The sequence below is a fragment of the Cydia fagiglandana genome, chromosome 5 (assembly GCF_963556715.1).
Source record: "Cydia fagiglandana chromosome 5, ilCydFagi1.1, whole genome shotgun sequence".
Taxonomy (NCBI): domain Eukaryota; kingdom Metazoa; phylum Arthropoda; class Insecta; order Lepidoptera; family Tortricidae; genus Cydia; species Cydia fagiglandana.
Window position 1 is genome coordinate 3,893,604 of NC_085936.1, and position 23,012 is coordinate 3,916,615.

Genomic DNA, 23,012 nt, shown 5'->3' on the forward strand with positions numbered 1-23,012 from the left:
ACCGCGATATAATTTCATTGTTTTTACCTTTAATTCCGACGTTTCAGCTGAGTTGCACCAGCTGTGGTCACGGAAAGACTGACGTCCCAACAAATGTCAACGGAGATATTAATAAAACAACACTAAACTACCCGAAATTAGTTTATAAAAATGTTCGGGGTAGACAAAGAAATTGCAGCTACCCGTTAAAGTTTAATGTTTATTGTCCACGGCACGACACACAACACTCACAGTATCCGTACACTGGTCCGAAGATATATCTGCTGGTTTCAACATTTGAATCACTGGTCCCCAAGTAGACGATAATTTGTAATCTATAATAATAATTTAATATAATTTATGATAATTTGTTGGGACGTCAGTCTTTCCGTGACCACAGCTGGTGCAACTCAGCTGAAACGTCGGAATTAAAGGTAAAAACAATGAAATTATATCGCGGTAGACCCGTTTGTGTAATTGAATATGTGTACAAAACGCGAGAGTTTAAAGTGTTACATCACTAGATGCTTTATTTGACATTTGCTTTTCACCATATTTGTGTTTATTATTACTGCAAGATTGACTAATGCAATTAGATGGATCAGATTGATTAAAAGAAGAAATAGCCGAAACTCCTGGCTGTGTCTTCTTTTGTGGTTTATACAAGAATTCAGGTGAGATAACTTCATAATTATTCTTCTGCGGTTCTTTAAAGTTCAAACAACGCTGCCTAGTAACTTCAATAATCCTACATTTCTCCTGCAATTCCTCTATTGACCTGATATTCACCAAGGCTAACTGTTGAGAGTAAAACGGACGTATATTTCTTTGCAATATATCCAATTTTTCTTTTCCAGATAAAGGCGTACTCAGCCTATTAAACATTCCTGACATTAATGCAAAATAAAGATGAAGTGGCTCATCTTCTCCTTGTGTACGAACACGGATCTCATTTGCTAACTTATAATCATACTCTGTATCCTGAAAATCACTCAACAACAACAATGCAAGTTCCTGCCATGATGACACCTTATTCCTGTTTGCACGGAACCATATAAGAGCCTGATCCGAGAACAACCTGGCTGCAGAATACAAAAGTTTGGAATCTGAAACTCCATCAGCCTGCTGAAGATCTTGAACATTTTCTAAAAATGTCTTCGGGTCCGTGTGTCCGTTGAACTTGAGATTCCATTTCAAAATGCTTTTATGACCACGATCCGACTCCGACACGACCTGTTCTTCCACAAAATTACCTGAAGAACCTTCACCTGTCGTTTACAAAGAAGTCACCTTACCGACGTTATCAAGTTTAGTCAAAAAACCGTCAAGTGTTTGTTTACTTGCCTTTATTTGTGTTTGTGTAACTGTGTCCTCTGGTCGAACCCTAGAAATTCTGTGAAATAAGTGATAAGCCAATGCTTTTGCCTTAATAAAAGTATAATTTTCTTTTGATTGTTCATACTTTTTCCATAATTTATCCAAATCTAATAATTTAGCTATTATTATTTTAGATTCCGTAGCCGGGTCAAGTTCTGTTTCCACAATGGAATCAGATGGACAGTCTTTTAATAAACTTTTAAGTTGTTTTCTAAGCAAGTCCACTGTAGAAGCCGGAGATTCTGACCTAATTTCAACTTCATAAGAAAGTTCCTCCTTGGACAAAGGGTTAACTGAAATCTCTCTTTTCTCCATTATGAAAAGTTAACCAACAAGCTACACACTGCTAAATGTATATTTTTTCAAATGCTAGAAAAGCAATAATTCCAAATGTCAATATTTAATTACTAAATTATTTTACTTCAAACGACCCTACTATTTTCAAAGGAAAAAAAAAATTGTAAATTGGAATTATCTGTAAAATTGGTGGTTTAAACTTCACAAAATATGTTAATTGAATGTATTACTTAATTTCAATTAATTTGCAAAGTATTTTTTTACACACTTTAAATTCACATTTTACACATAGATACACAGACAAATTATGTTTAATATTTTATATTTCCTATCTTTTAAGATAAACCGTGTTATGTTAGAATACTATAGAATCACTTCAACAATTACACATAAAGTAATAAAAACATTCATTGACTACAATTGGTTCTATTTATAAATATACTCAAATGCTACTGTGTTGGCCCTGTCTACAACTATATAAAGTACCTTGAAAAATGCCTTGTTTGCCAGTTTAGTACTCAAAATTGATGGTTTATCCAAATAGACTGAATTGTAAAATACAGATTCCTTGTGGGCGCCAATTATGTAACCTGTAAACCTATGAAAATGTACCCGGCTGGTTACATAATACTTAGGGATGTATAAAATAAAGAAAACACAAGAATCCACTTGATAGTCGATTTATTTCTTCTCCTACATACCCTAAAATTACAACTTCTAGCTCAGACTGCTAACGGTAGAGCTGTTGGTTCAATAATATCTGTATTCTTACACTTAGGATAAACCACCAACAAACTAGTTGCTTAATAAAATTTTATTCAGATAATTATAATACGAAAGTTACACCTGAGCATTAAATTTGGCAAGTAACACTGTCCATTAGATCACAGTAAACCTTAGTTATGATATTAAAGTTATTCATTATAAATGAGACAAAAGCAAAAGGTTACCGATCTATGACAATAATAAAATTGGACTTCAAGTAAACTATGAGCGTACTAAGGGCTACCTAAGGGCTACCTAAGGGCCAACACATACCTGCGGCCACAGACGATGTTAATTCCTCCAAGCTAACTCCTCTGCATTCCGCCAGACGAACGAGACTGATGATCTAAAATATAATAAATATGAGATTTAGCTTGTGCACAACTGCTGACAGACACCTAAACACTGAACCGAATCGTAACACTTACAGAAAAGTCTGCAGCGGTCAAGAATAGGATTTGGGTCGGAACTTGTGACAATGGCCATGAAAGGCGTCCCGATCTTGAGAAGACCCGTCTCTTACATCAGCTTGCCACGCTCATGGGCACACACCTCTCTCCTCAGCAACATTTGCCTCGATCTATTAAACCCCAGTATTCAATAATATATATCAATATGTATTTCTGGAACTATATACAGCGACAATGGATTTCCACGCTGAGTTTTATATTAATATATTCTAATTTTTGTAACAAACAATATTATGTTCTCACACTAATCAATGCCGTCTTTTCTTCTTATTCTATTTTCCTTCCATTTCAAATTAGTGCTCTTTACAATACGAACAGCACGTTGCCAGTTATATCGTGCTACCCTTTAAACATGTAGGTTTAATTAACTAACGACACAATATCAAGAAAAAAGGTGAAATACAAATATTTATATTTGTACCTAAACTATAATTAAATTAAATCCTGTTCAATATTTCTAAAAAGAAATTAACACTAACAGAAATAATCAAAACCAACGAAGTTCCACCTAAACCACTAGCTGGCGCTATGTGACATACTGAGCAACTTTTACTACGGGACCAACCCCGAAATAGCGAAATAATAATTTGGGTGATTCATACATTTTAGCCGGTCCATTTTCCATGGGAGAGTAATATTTTTTTTGCGATTTTGGGGGTTGGTCATAGTAAAAGTTGCTAAGTATAATCCCAAAACCTCACCGGCAACAGGAATGCAGTTATTTTTTAGCCACCGTGTATAATGAGATCACAGACAAAATATCCTCCAGACTGAGCATAATCGCGCTACCCCTTCTGCCACGTGTACGCATATGGTAATTTGACTCCATGTTCGAGTCGAAAGTGTCTTTGTGTGACGTCCGTGTCTTTGAACGGACCAATCATCGCACGGGACTTCGCTCACCTCGTCCCGCGCGCCCCCGCATTTTTGGCAGCATCGGTTGCATGAAATAATTGCTCTAAACTCGGTCTAGAGGATTCCTAGTCTATTAATGAGATTAACGCGCCTTGGCACACATTTATTTAATGGATTGTCATGACATCCATACTACACATAACGTAGGTACCTACGTGAATATTCTCACGCATATCACTTTAATCACTTGTGGCAAAACTAACTACGGATAACAACCGTAAGTGACAATGACATTAATAAACAAGTTCGAATCTGAATATACCATTAAAGTCAATGTGGCTAATTCCGTCATAGGGACTATTCCGTCCGCTAGCGTTATTCTCGAACATCCAATAAATTGATAAGTTGATCGACAAAGCGATTATTTTAAGCGATTATTGCTATTAGTTTCAGCAAATGCAAATGGTTTTTGTTTCTTTCATTGAAAATCAAAGAAATAGGTATACGCTCGTGGACGGCATAGCCTCTTGGCCCAATTCGAACTTTAAAATACGTCAGTTAATAGATCTAGAAAAGATATGGATTAGATACTTTAGATAGGTATGTCAGTGTCAAAAGTGACGTTTTTGTTCGAAGAAATGTCACATCCATATATTTTCTAGATCAATTAACTAATTGACCTTACCTACCATTCCTCTAAAATTCCAAAATTGACAAAGAAAACCTGTTGTTTTCCTTTCTTAGGGTCTCATAAAATGTATTGCAAATCATTATTTTGATAAAAGCCTTAGCGGGCGAATTCATGATAAGCAAACAAATACTCCCGTATATGATGTAAATAAAAATATCCGAAGGTTTAAACATGAGCGTGTTTATTGTTTACACAGATTGGGTACAACGTTCTGTGCTACTTCAAAACGTCGTAAGTCTATAGGAATCTAATGAGGACATACGACGTTTTCAATGGTAGACGATCGTGGGATCAGGACTTGTTCCTAAGACTTAGAGAGCGTATTGCTTTAGAAAAACCAGTATCTATTGAAGAAGAAGAAGAAGAAAAACATTTATTTTAACGCCACAACATAGTACATGAAAATAGAAAGGCAGGCAGACATAAAATACATTTTGGACACTAAAATAGAATAAAAAATCTCCACTCTACATAAAGGGTGACTCACCTTACACCGAGCCGTGTCCGACCCGGAGCTTCCGGCGCATCGTTTTCTATGGAAAGCATCACGTGATCGCCTGTCATATCATAGAAAAGTAAGAGCCGGAAGCTCCGGGTCGGACACGGCCTGGTCTAACGTGAGTCATCCTTAATGCCTCGGCCATCCGTGGCGCTGGTTTTCTGTGGGGATTTAATCTAAAGTTGATGGTGACACGTATAGGTACCCTAACGGCTTGGCCAACTATATATTGGCTAGTTATGTTGCGTTTAGAGGAAAACAAGTATGACAAGCAGCCAGCCTCAGTCACCCTAACCGTAATAGACACCCCACACTTAGTCTTTTGAGGTTCCGCTTATCGGCGTCTAATCAGCGCTTAATGGAAAATGGTGCGCCTGCGCAGTTGCATCAAGGCTAACGGCTCAGCTACGACATTGAGCGACTTGCGAGGGCGGCAGCGATAACCATAGGGTGGAGCAAGACACACCTATGATCGTCGCTGCCACCGTCGCCAGTCACGTAATGTCGTGGCCGAGCCGTAACAGAGACCCCACACTATAGCGTCTTTTGAGGTTTGGCGTATCGCCGTCTAGTCAGCGCTTAATGGAATGGTGTCCCTGCGCAGTTGCAGCAACGCTCGGTCGAGCGGCAGCCACACGGCCTGGCCGCGACATTGCGCGACTGGCTTCGGTTAAGGCGAAGACCATGGGTAGGAACGAAAGGTCCGATTGCTGTGTCTCGCTCCAACCTATGGTTGTAGGCTTAGCCGAAGGCAGTCACGCAATTGTCGTGGCCAGGCCGAGAGTTCACTAGACGGTGAAGCTCGGGAGACGCTATAGTGCGTTGATTCTCACTATGTGTCGGCTTTAATACTGGTTAATTTATAGCAATGTGCTCGTGAATTGTGCCTTACGTGTTGAGAATTACAGTTCAGTTTGCATTGCGGAGTCGGTGCTGCAAACACGGGAAATTAAAATGGGTTTCTTTCAGGCCGTCCTGAATTTGTTTGGATGGTACGTATTTTGTTTGTGTGTCTATACCTACTATATGTAATACATAAGCGACATACACACAAGTCCCTGTACCCTGAACTATAATTAAATATGCCGTAATCAATGTTTACAGTACATACCGTAAAATGGGGTGAGTTGGATGAAATTTGACTTTCACACCTCGGTAAAATTTTATTTTTACATGTGAAAACTGAATGTTGTATATAATAAGTGGTTCGGACGTTTGTATTTTAGTTTGTATTTTATTTTAGGTAGTTCAATTTCATAACTTTGACGATAAAGAGGAAAACCCACCTCACCCCGTAGTGCCTCGTATTTGGGGTGAGAGGGTTTTTCATACAAAGGTGATTTTGGAAGATTGTTGGATCGATTTTTTTTTATTATGCGTGTTACAATAGCCCCATTTTAAATTGGAATACATTATTTTTGTAGCAGTAGCCTTAAAATCCCTTCTCACCCCCCTCTCAAACCTTCTCTCCCCATTCATAACCCAACTCTCCCCGCAAAACCTACTCACCCCGTTTTACGGTACTCAATATGGTGCGGTATACTAGCACTATACGTGCGTATGTCGAAAATTTAAAGGGCGATATGTAGGTACTGTAAAACGTTGTACGAAAAGGTAATTCGCAACACGTGTTGATTTAAATTTTAAAACACTGACGTTGGTAGTATTTTAATTTATCGCCACTCGTTGCTAATTTCCTACTTTTCGCACTTGTATCGTACTTACTTACTTCGCTGGCTCAGCGACCCGAAGTGGATCTTGGCCTCCGACACTAGACTGCGCCATTCGTTCCTTTCCTGTGCGATCTGACGCCATTCAGCCGCTTGCATCCAGAATGCCCTAAGATGCTCAGCGGCTCTTCACAAAATATTAACTATTGTATCGTAATTTACTATTATGTTCTATATTATTTTAGAACGCTTTCGTAAACATAGTGTAACCATGTGCAAATTGCATGGTGAGATTTCTCCGACAATTGCATTATGTAGTAGGCTGCAATAGAGACAACCTAATCTATCTGTATCCCTAGTAACTCAATCCGAAGCCTAACTTCTGATTTGCAAGCCTTTGAAGATAGTTTCATCCTAGTTAGTACTTGATTAACTTGATGTAGGTATACGTCTGACTTGGTCGATAGATTGCACTACAATGTGGGACATCTAACAGGATGTAATATTTATTTCATGCTAGCATCCAAACGCGGTTACGTGCGAGGAATTGTTAAAATTTTTCAATTCTACCCCCTCTTCATCACTTTAGCGTCACTTGCACCATCCCACTAACTCGGGGTTAAGCGGTTAAACCGTTAACACAGTGTCAAATTTTACTGGTAACCATGGTAACTCTAGATTTAACCGGTTAACCCCGGGGTTAGTGGAAGTTCTGACCATACTCTGAGGGGTGGTTATGTAGATCACACGAGGCCAACTCCTAAATCAAACAGCTGTTCAATAGAAAACAACCTATGAAACGGCAGATTTTTTTCGCGATTTCGGGGTTCGCCCCGTAGCAAAAATTGTTAAGTATGACCTACATCTTCACCCTCTCAGCTTGGTCAGAGATAACAATTTCACCCCATATATCTGCATACATTTACCATTTATCTACATTCTAAAGGGCTCAAATCTATTCGAGCATTTAGTTGACATCGGATAACCACTGGAAAACTTTATTGGGCGGCCATATTGCACAAAAAGTCCCAATTCCCCAGCCGCCTTGATCGATTCAGAATTTCCTCTTACACCTATCAACTCAACGAACCAGCTTAATGTGACCTTATGACCAGTAACAACTATATGTAATCAAGGATCAGGTAATACTGGTATTCCGAGATGTTTGAAGAGTTGGTTCAATGCCGATTCCTGTAGAAAGGATTCCGACTTGTCACTTCATGTTTGCGTATACAATCAGCGATTTGTGTACATTGGTGCCTATCAGACGTTACAAGCGAGTGCTGGGTTATTATTAGAACTTGGTAAGGTTGTGCTTAAAATAGCCTTAATATATTTTAGGAAAAGGCAGGTAAAGGCGGAGGTTCGATAAAAGGAAAGAAGGGGAAGTTATATGAGGAATAGTAAGGTTTTTTATTTATTTAGCTAGGCTTAAACTAAGAAAAGTCTGCAGAGATTTTGACAGCACACGCAGTGCAGATGTTACGTTTTTCAAACTTCTGCAGACTTTTCTTGGTCTAACTCTATCTAGTATCAAAGCTTCTATCTCAAGTGGTTTTCCTTAATTTTAACCGTTTATTTCTGACACAATCTACCAAGCCAATTGCCATTCTCCCTTCAGCTTTTATGCCCCAATAGATTCCGTTAAGAACGAACAAAACACTCAATTTTAGATCAAGCGCACTCAAATTAAACCAATTTGCCGGCTTAATTTGGCCGTGAAAGCGACAATCCTTCTTTCATTTACAGGCTGAGAAATTGAAAATAGATTGGACGTTTTTAAATTGGGTCTCGACGTCATCATCTAAGTACCTATCTATATATAAATCTATATTACAGTGGATTAAAAAAAACAAGAAGACTTACAATGTCTAATACAAAATCGTATTCTTTCAATGTTCAGCAGCTAGATGGCGTCACTAACGGTGGTCAGGTCTAACTTCTGTCCATTTTGTTCGGAGCTTAGATTACCGTAAAACGGGGTGAGTAGGTTTCGCGGGGAGAGTTGGGTTATGAATGGGGAGAGACGGTTTGAGAGGGGGGTGAGAAGGGATTTTAAGGCTACTGCTACAAAAATAATGTATTCCAATTTAAAATGGGGCTATAGTAATACGCATAATAAAAAAAATCGATCCAACAATCTTCCTAAATCACCTTCGTATGAAAAACCCTCTCACTCCAAATACGAGGCACTACGGGGTGAGGTGGGTTTTCCTCTTTATCGTCAAAGATATGAAATGGAACTACCCAAAATAAAATACAAACGGCGGAACCACTTATCATGTACACTATTCAGTTTTCACGTGTAAAAACAAAATTTTATCGAGGTTTGAAAGTCAAATTTCACCCAACTCACCCCATTTTACCGTACTTGTCAAATCAACTAAATTTACGTAATATTGGTGGAACGTCACGTTTAAGGATGATTCACGTTAGACCGGGCCGTGTCCGACCCGGAGCTTCCGGCGCATCGTTTTCTGAGGAAAACATCACGTGATCGCCTGTCATGTTATAGAGAAAAGTAGGAGCCGTAAGCTCCGGCCCGGACACGGCCCGGTCTAACGTGAGTCATCCTTTATTCGTCCATAATATCACTGGAATTTCTTGCCTTCTTCCCAACCAAAAATAATACGGTATGTAAACTAACGAAAATCCTTTACTCAAACCTGTTAATGTGTAGGTCACACTAAGCAACTTTTACTATGCCACCGACCCCTAAATCGCGAAAAAAAAATTAGGTCGTTTCATACATTTTGCTGATCTAGCATTGAAATTTTCTATGGGAGAGTCAATTTTTTTTTTTGCGATTTCGGGGTTGGTGCCATAGTGAAAGTTGCTCAGTGTGACCCATTCATTAACGGGCTTGAGTAAATGTTTTTCGTTGATTTACATACTGTATATACCACATTGACCTAACCACCAACAGAGCCTTAAAATATGCAGAATACCACTTAATAATCGGCTTTAAAACTATCCCGATGCTACATGACATAAAATTCCCCGGAGAGGATTTGCACAAACCGTGTCATTCCTACCACTTACCCAGCACGAGTCGAAGGCCCATAAACCAGCGTAAGTGCGCTCTGATTACTCATAGTTGTTACTAATCTTGAGGTCACGTTAGAATGGACAAGAGACGAGAACTCTTGCTTGCGCTTGCACAAGAACAAGACAAGTTGTTGACTACTACAAATAGACCAAACGTTTAAAGACTGCGAGGTCATTATAATTACCAGACATCGTAACTTTTACAGCATTTTTGGTGCAGCGGAATGGTGTTAACGGAATCGGTGTAAACAATTTAAACCCCAATGATTAATTAGCGTTAGTTACGTTAATAGTTGATAACTTTAATTTACCATTTCAGTTGGAATTATCTATACCAAGTCCGTTAACACCACTCCGCTGCACCAAAAATGCTGTAAAAGTTACGAAGTCTGATTATTACATTATCATTTTAATTGCGAACTATCTAATTCATCATTTTCTCATAAACTAGGTACCTATCTAATTTTCTCATTTTGTACAGCTCTTTTTCTCGTTTTGTAATCATGGAATACAACGGATAAATAAAATAGTGATTGAACTTTTACGATTTTTTTTCACATCAGTTACTTCCTAATTACCTCTTAAAGCTTTAAAGCTTTAAAGCTTAATTATACGCGATGCAGCAACCGCAATTAGCGGACTAATGGAAAAAAAATCCGTTTCGGGCAAGATTCGAACTTTCAAACGTTTGGAACACCGGTCCAATCGCTAATAACCAAAATCAAAAGCTACCAAAACTTACCCGAAGCATGGAATTTTCCATTCCTTCCTTTTGTTTGACACGCCTTAGGGAGGCGCTTATTAGCGACATCTACCGTAAGAATGTTCTATCTACCAAATCCGTAGGTATTGGTGGCGCTATTGACCTCGAGTCTCCTGTTTTATCTAGCAAGTGATCTGTGACCAGCTAATCGGAAGCCGTATGCCAAGCCGCGGCTCGTGCCAAGAGAATTATAATTTTTTGCGCTGCGCTAGCTTCTCTCCAGTCGCCATATTTCATTCACATAGATGCAAAGGATTATACTAATTGGCTTTTAAATCGCAATTTTGTCCACATAAAATGTGGATTTCCAGCAAAGAAGGGTCCTTGTGCTTCTTGTGCATATTTAAAGACCTTTTCGTCAGATAAGGGCATGCATATGAAAAATATGGAGCCTTCTCTAATGGAAAGCCACAAATGATATTCTTTCTATTTAAACTCGGCAATTGACTTCGTAGTTTCGTGGTTTCTTAGTAGGTTCGTTCGTACCAGATTGCGCTATTTGGTTGTATTTCCAATTGTCCCTGCCGGACATATGGGAATAGGTGCTTCATATAAATGATTCCCATTTGACTCCACCTTATTTATGGCGATGGTCACGCAGACCGGAGACAGATGGGAATTCATCGCTATTAGAGTCAGACCTGTCAGACCAATAAAAGTCTGCATCGATTTTGATACCCCACGCAGTGCAAGTGTTATTTTAAACGTCAAACGTCTATGAAATTATGACGTATAAACAACACTAGCACTGCGTGGGCTATCAAAATCACAGCAGTCTTTTCTTGGTCTAACTCTAGCTCGAATGTAATGGCTCCTCTACACGATGGGCCAACGCCGGCCACTCCAAGGGACGCATTTATGCGTTTGAGGGAGCAAGTGATATTGCTATCTCATTCTACCGCATGGCTGCGTCCCTTGGAGTGGCCGGCGTTGGCCCATCCTGTAGAGGAGCCATAAAACGAAAGTGACGAACCGACGAATTGTGTCGCTTAACTTCAAATTCGGGTAAATCCATTCGACCCTCTCAGCAAATATCTACCCTATTACCTTTCCTTAATACCAAAATCGCATAATCTGACAGATGGATTTACCCGAGTTTGAAGTTAAGTACTCAATTATAAACCACCAAGTGCTTTGATACTATAGATCTTAATCGTAGGTATATTTAGGTACAGTTTCGATTATAGTCAAGAAGATTTTAATGTAAATACTGACTATATAGATGACTCACGCTAGACCGGGCCGTGCCCGGGCCGAGGCGTCCGATGTCATTTTCTATGACGGCTGATCGGTGATCACGTGGTGCTTTCCATAGAAAACGAAGCTCCGGCCCGGCCCGGCCCTGGCCCGGTCTAGCGTGAGTCATCCTTAACAGCATCAATACCGAATTCGTATAGGGTAATAACATGCAATGTGGCACATAAGTTAGTAGAATTAGAAAAAGAAATCTTTTGTCATTTTAAACGTCAAACTTGTATGAAATTATGGCGTATAAATAACACTTGCACTGCGTGGGCTATCAAAATCGCTGCATACTTTTCTTGGTCTAACTCTAGCTAGGCGTTTTAACATCCACCCCGACCGTATTAATGCACTTTTCAACCCTTCTATTTACGTCCCTAATGACCCCCAATATTTACGTCCCCCACAAAGCCGTCTTTAGGGATTACTGGACCATATAAATTCTTTCAGAGATCCTTAATTGAATCATTAAGTGACCGGGCTCGTAACGTGTTTCAATCAGGAAACCTTAATATGGATTCTGCAGAATGTTATTCCGGACAAGGATTATTAGGGACAAATAAAATTTTGGGATGGCAACACACAGCCGTTTTAAAAAAAAAGTTTTTACACTTGGAGGATATAATCAAATGGAGACGCCTTGTCTGTAATTTTCTGCCGATTTTTGTGGGCAAAAATATAACCATGTCAAATAAACGTCAGTCATTGGTCATAGAGTTTCGACAGAAGAGAAGGCCTGTTAAAGGCTATACTCCGTTTGGTTATATCCTCCAAGTTTTTACATGACTGTCTCTCGTTTTTCTATTATCATTTACTAGCTACCAACAGATCAGAATAGCGAGGAAAAAAGTAAGCAGATAGTGGATATTTTATCGCTTAGTCCAGAACGTAAGAAGAGGTTCCGTTAAATGTGCCTACATTGCTCCCCATGACTGGGTAGTTATTGTCCCCCAACAGAGTAATTAAAATAAAACTATATCACAACCTCATTTAAGTGTTACAATATGATAGTAGTTGTTGGTCCTAATTATATACCAACAGTTCAAATCATTTTGATATCATATCATAATAATTTTGAATTTCGAATTTTGGAGCAAATTCTGGAGCAAAGTGCCTACATATTACAGTTCTATTTTAGCTTCCATGATTTAGCCCACACATACCAGCTGAGTAACAAACTACTCGTCACTCGCAGGGCATGCCTAAAATAATAAGTTTTTGGCAAAAAATTCATTTTTGGTACAAGCTTTTATCGCTGACTGTACTTTTCTTACGACAGACAACTAATACTCATCGAGACAATTCTAAAAACCCCTAACACAATTAGGTTGCGTTGTTTCATCACAGAGTTCCTATGGCCATCATCAGTCCTGTCTCCATCATCAGATCAGTTCGGCAGTACCATATTATTGTATTGTCATCAGAACTACATACAGCTGCCAATTTTCATGACGCTACGATCCTTGTAAGATGTTTAAATTAGTTACCTTAGATTCCATTACATAGTTATAGTTACATACAGGTCGACCTAATAAAAGCTTGTTAAAAATACAACGAAATAATCAGCAGAAAATATCTTTTATAGCATTAAATATAAAGAAGGTAGGGTATCTGAATATATTCTGATTTAATGGAAAGAGCGGTATCTGCTTACACAAGCGGGATATAATGCAAAACAAGGATATTTCAATTTCCTTAATGTATTAACCGTCTATTTTTTCACGTGTTACACGGGTGACTGGTTATATACAGGGTGGTTAAACATAACTGCATTCCCGTTGCCAGGGAGGTTTTGGGATTAAGTATAAGTACTTACTAAGCAATTTTTACTATGGGACTAACCCCGAAATATTATATCGGTCATTATAATTATAACGGCTCGATTCTGAAAATGTATTAGATCTCTGCTAGACCTCAACAAGTTACGATATGGATAATTTAAAGATATTTTTTGACGAAAGATTATTTTTACAAATTTGACGTTTCCGCGATTCTGGAAGTCCTCTTGAACGATTTCGACAAGATAGATATGTCAAATTTGACGTTTCCGCGATTCTGGAGGTCCTCTTGAACGATTTCGACAAGTTATGACTTAGATATCCAAGTCACATCTAGTCGATATCTAATGTAAATCTAGTTGATCTCTATATCGTTTCTAGATCTTGTGATTATCTCGTTTCCCGAATACGCGTGTAAGTCCCATTACCGCGTCCATTATAGGGGTGTTTATCTAAGCTCCGAAATAAATGTAACGCGTACAAATCAAAAAAGTTAATTAAAAATCAACGTTAGAAACTGGACCATAGTTGTATTATAGGACTATAGTTACCTGAGATTACGCTATAGATTTTGTCACAAAAAATTGTGAACGTCACAAAAAAAAATGCGAACAACTTCTTCCTTTAAGGACAGTCGGCAACATTACAGGCGGCCCGACAACCTCCCTGGTTATTTTGTATTATGTAACATTCATTTAAACTAAAATATTACTTTTCTAATCCGCATAAAAGATAACGTGCTAGTCAATCAGTGCTAACCCGTTATACTTGCGTATTTTTTACCTGCAATTAATGTTCCCACCCTCCCACCGTAAAAATAAATACGCAAATAAATATAACAAACCACCACAAAAAGAATAATACTCGACACGCGTTTCGCCTCTCTACGCAAGTACGCAAGTACTTAAGTATAACGGGTTAGCACTGATTGCCTAGCACGTTATCTTTTACGCGGATTAGCAAAGTAATATTTTGGTTTAAATTAATATGGATTTCCGCAAATTAACGCCTCATTCTATTCACTATCATATATATAAAATTGAAAAACCAGAACGGGATAAAAAACGACCGAAGAAGAGAGATGGCGCCTTACAAATTTCTAAAAAAGTTTTTGACACGTATCTCGAATACAACGCACGTATGATAAGAAAAAACTGTTTAAATCTATTATCTACATATGGGAATAAAACTAGAATATAAAAACTATCGCTTTCTATGCGTATTTAATTTACAATAAGTAAAAGAAATTTTCATAACAATCTTGATTTTACGATATTCGCCCATTTTCGGCAACTCTCGGTTGTTTTCGTTTAGCGGTGCTACAGCCTAGACCAAATTATCCGTAAGTTAAAGTAACTTAAATTATGTTTGTCATGTTGGTATACAGGTATTTCTGAGTTTTTTTACACGAAGTAAAATAAAAAGTGCTGTCAACCTCAACCTTAGTCTATAGAGCCCATACGAGTGATTTATGTCATATATGACTTATCATTCTTATCAATCAAAGTAATTACTATATTATTGTTATCAATTTGTATTTTGTTGTTTTAAATTTATTTTTGAGTTATATTATTCAGATTGACTTTCACGGCTTCGGCAAACATTGCCATTCGTCCGGGGAACGGGCTAAGAATGCTGAGATGGGCCAAAAATACAAAGTTGATAGTAAGTTATGTAGGTAGATTAAAGTGCATGTTCAGATATTATTGAGCGACCTGATAAAAATAAGCAAATATACAGTCAGCAGTCAGCCAAATATCGCAATATAATTTTGTTGCCATAGAAATAAGGATGTGGTCCGATATAGTGGCGAAATATTGAGAGACAAAAGCGGCTAAATTCAGTGGTGGCTCGGACACTTAGAGAGAATGGGAGAGGATCGTGCCGTGAAGAGAGCGCAGGTACTTGGGACAACAAAATGGGAGACGCCCGAGTGGACGTCCTAGGTACCGCTGAAACGACGTAGTTGCTCAAGCTCGGCCATGGCGACTGGCGAGAGCTATCGCAAGACCGAGAGGACTAGACTACCTATTTGTATGAAAAGGCGATTTAAGGGCGGTGGTCGTCCATATTCGTCTTAAGGCGAAAATTAATCTAATGAACGTTTTTGCAACTAGGCTTATAAGAACAAATAATAATTTTATCTTGAAACAAGTTTTAAATAAATACGTGTAGATGAAAAAGTACAATCTTGCCTTTTATCAAATCACATCATTTTTTGACTTTGCGAATTGAGTTAATCCAAATAACGGCTACAAATAAGAAATCCCTATTACAGTTTTAAACCATGGCAGGGTAGAATACATAATAATGTCGGTATTTAACTAAACATAAGACGAACTCTTTATTTCATTTACGCGAGCGGAGCTGCGGGCCCGTCTAGTTTTATATAACATTGACAAACGACAATGTCTGATAAAGTCATAAATATTAACAAAGTGCGGCGCGTCCACTTCGTTAACGGATATGTGGCCCTTAGCAGCTAAAAGGTTGCCAACCGCTGCTTTTAACCCTGAGGATATTAACTTGAAACCGCTATGCAAATATCATGAAAACCAAGCACGGCTTCCTGAACCAATTTACTTGAATTCACCATTACAAAGTGATGACGCGACCGATCTTACAGATTACATTTTAATGCTCCCTTAAATTGATTTTGCGGGCGAAAGGTTCCGTTGAAAATAAAAACCCGAGGCCTATTCGACATTAAAAGTATCTTAACTTATATTCTGTATCTTAAGGTATTTACATAAGAGTAAACATCCCACTGGTATGTATATCTCCTTCATCATCTCTTCGTATCATACGAATAAACATTATCAAGTTGGCATATTTTTAGGGTTCCGTACCCAAAGGGTAAAACGGGACCCTATTACTAAGACTTCGCTGTCCGTCCGTCCGTCCGTCCGTCCGTCCGTCCGTCTGTCTGTCACCGGGCTGTATCTCACGAACCGTTATAGCTAGACAGTTGAAATTTTCACAGATGATGTATTTCTGTTGCCGCTATAACAACAAATACTAAAAACAGAATAAAATAAAGATTTGAATGGGGCTCCCATACAACAAACGTGATTTTTGACCAAAGTTAAGCAACGTCGGGAGTGGTCAGTACTTGGATGGGTGACAGTTTCTTTTTTTGTTTTTTTTTTGCATTATGGTACGGAACCCTTCGTGCGCGAGTCCGACTCGCACTTGCCCGGTTTTTTTTAAATAGGCATCCTCGTTTCGCTTCTTTAGGTAATAGATTTGCGTAATCTAGGCTTTTACTTTTAATACTTCTTTGTTTATTTTGCCTGGGTCTGCTTTTAAAATGGAGCCATTAGGTTAATTAAATAGTAGAATGAAATGTGGGATTTATAAAAAAACATTTCATAAAAAAAGCTTCTAAATCTGTTATAAACGGATATGGTACAGTACAGACAAATACAATATAATTCAAACGAAAACGAAATTAGTTTACCAAATGGTTAGATAATAATTAGCTACGAGTATATGTATTGCTATGGGCTGATACAGACGATGCGAGATCTCGCATGCGAGTTTAATACCATTGCGGTATTTGGTTGGTCGGTAATCGGCTGAATTGGACCAATGTAACTAAAATCGCATGCGACTTCGCGCGCCGTCTTAATCAGCCCTAAGAATCTTCTTTATAATACATTTTGTAGAGTCGAGTGCATAATATGTATACATTTCTTCCATTGCAATAAGGTGAAAAAAAATATACATATTTATGCACTCGACTGTACCTACATGTGTTACTTAAAATAATAAACATTTTATAATTCCGTACGCTTAAAAGCCCTCAGTGGCCGAAACATTTCACTCACTCACACATTCTATTCAGTTTCACACAATAGGTACGATTTTTTTTGTAAATATATTACATACAATAATACTTATGTACAGTCACCTGCAATAATGTGTAATGTATTACACCACGAAGGCCGCAAAAATATCTGACACGATCTTATTTTTAGAGCCATAAGAGCGTGTCACATAATTTTGCGGCCTTCGAAGAGTAACATATTATTGCAGGTGACTGTACCTACGTCACTATTTATTACGGTAACCAAAGAGGACATTAACTTAGCGCACAGTTACGATTATACCAAATTGGATTCAACCTATAAAAACCCACACAAAAAGCCTAAAAATAGATCACTCATTTTTTAGCACTCCAACAAATAAAAAAACTTAACCCCTAAATCGTAAAACCTATTCAGCGATTTAAACTCCGTAATAAAAACAAACTCACCGTACAGTTTCAGGAAAGGCGGGCAACTTAGATCGCGAGGGCGGCTGGGCGCTGGGCGGGCGGGAAACGCGTGCGGCGCCGTCCGCGGCCGAGACACTCTGGCGTTGTCCGCCCGCCCTGTGCGCTACGCCAGGCGACGTAGCCTGTCTCGTAACAAAGTATAGCCAAAAAGAATAGATATTATAGAGCCCAGGGGTCCTGTCATAGTAAATGTTGTAGTCACTGTAAATTTACTGCCATCTATCGTCACACGACTATAACTCAAAATAAACACGTATAAAATTATCAAAAAATTAATATACATGGATAAATGATTTTATTATTTTTATATTATTATGACCCATGTTCATTCACTGATATCTGTGTGTTAAAATTGTTAAATATGAAACGGTGTCGTCACGCCATCTAGCCGAGAATAGGCTAAAGGTGTGTGCGGCATCTATCCGGGAATTACTTTTTCTTGATTTCCGAGGCACGTTTTTTTCTTAAGCAGGCCACTGACGAGCCTTCCAAATGGATGCCGTTACAATGGTTTCATCCAAATGGACGGCATCCTAATATTAAACATTGTACGTTTTTGACATTCACGGACCGATTTTGGATTGCAGCCACGCTATTTGGACTGTTGGAAGGCTCGTCAGTGGCCACCTTTAGACTTTATTCATCTTATACGAAGTTACATATGTCTTTGGTATAGCTATATGTTTGTGTTTATGAGCTACATGTTATCTCATTACAATTTTGCGTTGGTTATAAAACTTATAAATTGTACTGAGATGACACCTGTCACCGTACCTATGTTATGTGAAAATTATTACAGTACCTATAGAAGTTTTGATTAGTACTATAATTACAAGCTTTTATTTAGTTTCACCTGACCGTTGTCTGTATGTCGGTCTGTAATCAAATCTTGCAAGTTAAATTTGGTCCACTTCCCGGTTTCCGATTGAGCTGAAATTTTGCATGCATGTAATAAATCGGATGACAATGCAATATTATGGTACCATCGAGCTGATCTGATGATGGAGACAGGAGGTGGCTATAGGAACTCTGTGATGAAACAACGCAACCTAATTGTGTTAGGGGTTTTTAGAATTTTCTCGATGAGTATTAGTTGTCTGTCGTAAGGAAAGTACAGTCAGCGATAGCTTATACCAAAAATTAAATAAAACTTATTTTACATTTTAAATATTATGGTTACACTTTTATCCGAGTATTTTGTTCGGGTCAAAGATAAATGAATGCAAGACAGCAAAAAAATACTGTGGTCGTGCACGCAAAGTGACGTCAAGTTGTACCAACCCTAATAATTGCTCGGAACAATGCTGGGCTCAACGGAGCCGAGTTAACCCGAAGTCAATAGTGTCTCCCCACTGGTGATACCTCGTCGATTGGAGTATTTGCGCACATACCTAAGGCTGTGGTTAAACCGCTGATGAAAAAGGGGAGGAATGAAAGACGGAAGAGAACAGTTCACGGCAAAGAAACTAGATAAAAGGGAATCTATTTTATTTTCGTTGATGACTTGCTGGTAAAAGGTTTTCTGTGTATTTTAAAGAATACCGGGTGCAGCCTGAAACACGAGCAAATAATTAAAACATAGATTGTACTCCTCAAACGGTGACACTTTTGTTCAACAACTTTAAAAAATTATGATTTATGTTTCATTCAATAGTACATTACTACAGAGGCCGGGACGAAAGGGGTTGCCGGCCGAAGACATAGTGATAGGATAGGTCTGAGCGCGGGCAACCCCATTTCCCGCCGAGGTATGTATAGTGCTTTTCTCAAACATGCAATGAAATAGATAAAATAAAAAATCCACGAAACCCAAGTTTTATTTATAGAAAAAACTAAAAGTAAACATAACCAACATGTACCTATATCATTATCACGCGTATGTTTTGGGGTCATCCATTAATTACGTCACACGAATTTCTAGGTTTTTTGACCCCTCCCCCCTCCTTGTCACACTTGGTCACATTTGACAAACCCCTCCCCCCTAGTGTGACGTCACATTTTTTCTACGAAATCGCCAAATCGAATTAAGTAAGTACCTAAGTATTATTAATATTTTATCAATATATTTTTGACGATATAAATATTAGTAATTTTATAACCCAAAACAGCTTAGGAAAGAAAATTAAACGAATAAAAACGATTATCGTAAGCCGACTTAATCATAAGATGTATGGCTTATAAAATAAATAAGATTAAAAAAAAAACGATTATCGTTTTAAAAACTTGTTATTTAAATGTACAGCGAATAAAATAATGTAAATAAATTTTCGGTTACAGATGAAGTTAAAGTGACGTCACAAAGTTTGTGTCTGCCCCCTCCCCCATGTCACAATATGTCACATTTTCTTGACCCCCTCTCTCCCCCTAAACGTGTGATGTAATTAATGGATGACCCCTTTACACGAGTCGTGTATTTTTACTACCCGTATATTTTCATGTATCTTTGATTTTTTTCGCCTTGTATCCGTCTGACTGTCGTTTTCGTAACATAAGTTTACATAGTCTTTCATGTTGATATCATGTTTCACATACATCGTTGCTTTATGCATGGAGTAAATAAGTATAATTTCCACAGTGTTGACGAATTTGTAGTTACATTCATTTAAAATATGCCACAAAACTGTTTCTAATAAACTGTAAGCCATTTCTCTTAGTTTCTCAAATAATAAAATTGCCATAAGCAACCATAATATGCATACTTCGTCTTTGACTTGGTGGCAGAAGCAGCAAGTTATTTAAAATCAATTCTGCTTACGCTACGTCTTACGTAGGCGAACAACGCGCGAACGCGGCGCGGCGCGGCGCGGCGAAAGCGGCCGCCGCCGCGCCGCGCCGCGCCGCGCCGCCTGACATTCGCGTGCAAATCGCGCCGCACCGCGTTCGCAACGAGATCGCTTACGTATGACACTTCTATGGGCATCAAAGGATTGATTTCGCCGCGCCGCGCCGCGCCGCGTTCGCGCGTTGTTCGCCTACGTAAGACGTAGCGTTACGCTGCCAATTCCAACACCTACGATTACCATTTATATTAATTTCATTATTTCGTCGTTAATATGAGTATATTAAAGTAAAAAAATCAACAACGCACCTTAAATCCAATAAAACAGAATGAAAATTTTTCAACTTTACCTCCATAACAATTTAAAAAAAATAACTACGCGTGTTTGAGTAGACCTTTTTACCGCTAACGTTTAGATGAAATATTTAAATTTATAATTTAAAATTATAGAATTTGTTTAATAATGTATTATTTATTAAGTTCATATTTATTTATTTATTGAATCAAGTTATATATAACATTACAGCTTGCGCCAAAGCGTTACATAGATTCATAACTTAAAACTACTTATTTTCTAATTTAAAACTAACTTACATCTACACGAATATCTGTCTTGCATCCTTTCAAGCACTCCCTTCCATTCAGATATCAGCCTCCCTGTCCCAGTCGCAAACAAATCACTCTCAGGCAGTGCCGCGAGTAAGGAGTTGGCGAGCGCAGTTGCGCGCAGTACGGGGGAGTGTACGCGCAGACGAGTGCGCGAGTGCATTACGGCCAATATGGGCGGGCGCCTCCGTCTACTACAGTACGCGTCAGGTGCAGAAAGTTTAAGAAACTTTTCTAAGAGGCCAAGGCTATCTATTTTACACCTCAAAACCTTAATTAACTATAAAGTATGCCAGTCCTAGATTTCTGGGCAGCTCTAGTGATTCATGTTGATTTTATACAAATAAAACTGCAAATTATAGCAAACATTGTTTTTTGTTTTTTTTTTATAGGCGTAGTGGCAGAGTGTCATTACGAACCATAAAGCAAATACTGCCTCTAGTTTTTTTTAATGGATGAATGCCACGATGCTGTGTCACAAAATATCTGTGAAATGAAAATTAAAAAAGATGACTTTGCCGGCCTAGGCCTGCAAGACTTGTATGAAATTTCATTAACAACCTTTTGTCCTAGCCGCACCTGAAACGTCATACTTCGCAGCCTATTATAAGGAACATAACATAAATATTTCATTGCATGTTTGAGAAAAATAAATATTACCTTCAATGGACGCCATCGCCACGCCATTATCATTCTGACTGACGTTGCTTATCACGCCTTAAACATAACAAAATTTGCAATACATTGCGTCTTAGAATAAAATTTAAAGTGTATTAAAATTCAAACCACAAGTTATTTTAAAAGTCGCTGAATAAATGTTGGTCAGTATGAGGAGTATACAGCTTACCTACTGTTTAATTTTTTGCTCATATTACAGGCCACACCTGGTATAAGACCCCTAAAGGGGCCCACTGATTAACAGTCCGCCGGACGGTATCGGCCTGTCAGGTATAAAATTTTGACAGTTCCAAACAACCGTCAGGCCGATACCGTCCGGCGGACTGTTAATCAGTGGGCCCCTTAAGACCCACTTGCACCATTCACTAACCCGAGGTTAACCGGTTACATGGTTAGAATTTGACACTGGATTAACGGTTTAACCGGTCTTTTTGTCAGCGGTTAACCCCGTTAACCGGTTAAACCCGGCTTAGTGGGATAGTGCAAGTGGCGCTAATGCCTCTTCTACACAATGGGCCAAGTGCCATGGGCCGGCCACTCCAAGGGACGCATTTATGCGTTAGAGGGAGCAAGTGACATTGCTATTTCATTCTACCGCATAGCTGCGTCCCTTGGAGTGGCCGGCGTTGGCCCATCGTGTAGAGGAGCCATAAAAGTACTCAAATGCTAGTACACTTGAGTTAATTTCTTGGAGTGGAAATTGGATTAAAATATTAGGACACCCTTGTATTTTACAGTGAAACATTTTAATCAGATTTTCGGAGAATTAAGGCCGTACCTAATAAGTACCTATTTGTGGCTAAAACCCTAAATTTCTGTATTTTCGCATCTGGGCTTAGGTTATTTTCAATCGAAACATATATTTGTATATGTATAATAATATAATTGCAAAAGTGACTCTGTCTATCAAATGTAAAATGCCAACTCATGGCAGCCATGCTTACCTACTTTGAAAACAGTCCTACCCTACTATTACCTACCTACGTCACAGAATAAATAATAGTACTAGGTACAGAAGACTCACTCTCTAACAAAACGCGTCTGTCACGATCAGCACAGATACGGCCGCTAGGTGGCGACAGCGCCACGCGCGGCTTATGGCAAACCCCAAAATTGGGGTCGAACGGATGTACTTTTAGCTACCTGTAGCAAAGCGACGAAATCGCGGAGTGAGCCACGCCTGCCTAAGTATAATTTTATTATGTTTTTTTATTATATATAGGAGCACACGGATCG

At 38.6% G+C, this 23,012-nt stretch overlaps 1 long non-coding RNA gene across 1 annotated transcript; it reads left to right on the top strand.

Moving 5' to 3' along the window:
• Positions 1-494: 494 nt before the first annotated feature.
• LOC134664786 (uncharacterized) lies at positions 495-1,436 on the top strand. The gene is made up of 2 exons (XR_010098283.1): positions 495-653; positions 837-1,436. It is a non-coding gene; the product is annotated as an uncharacterized LOC134664786 (long non-coding RNA).
• Positions 1,437-23,012: the final 21,576 nt, after the last annotated feature.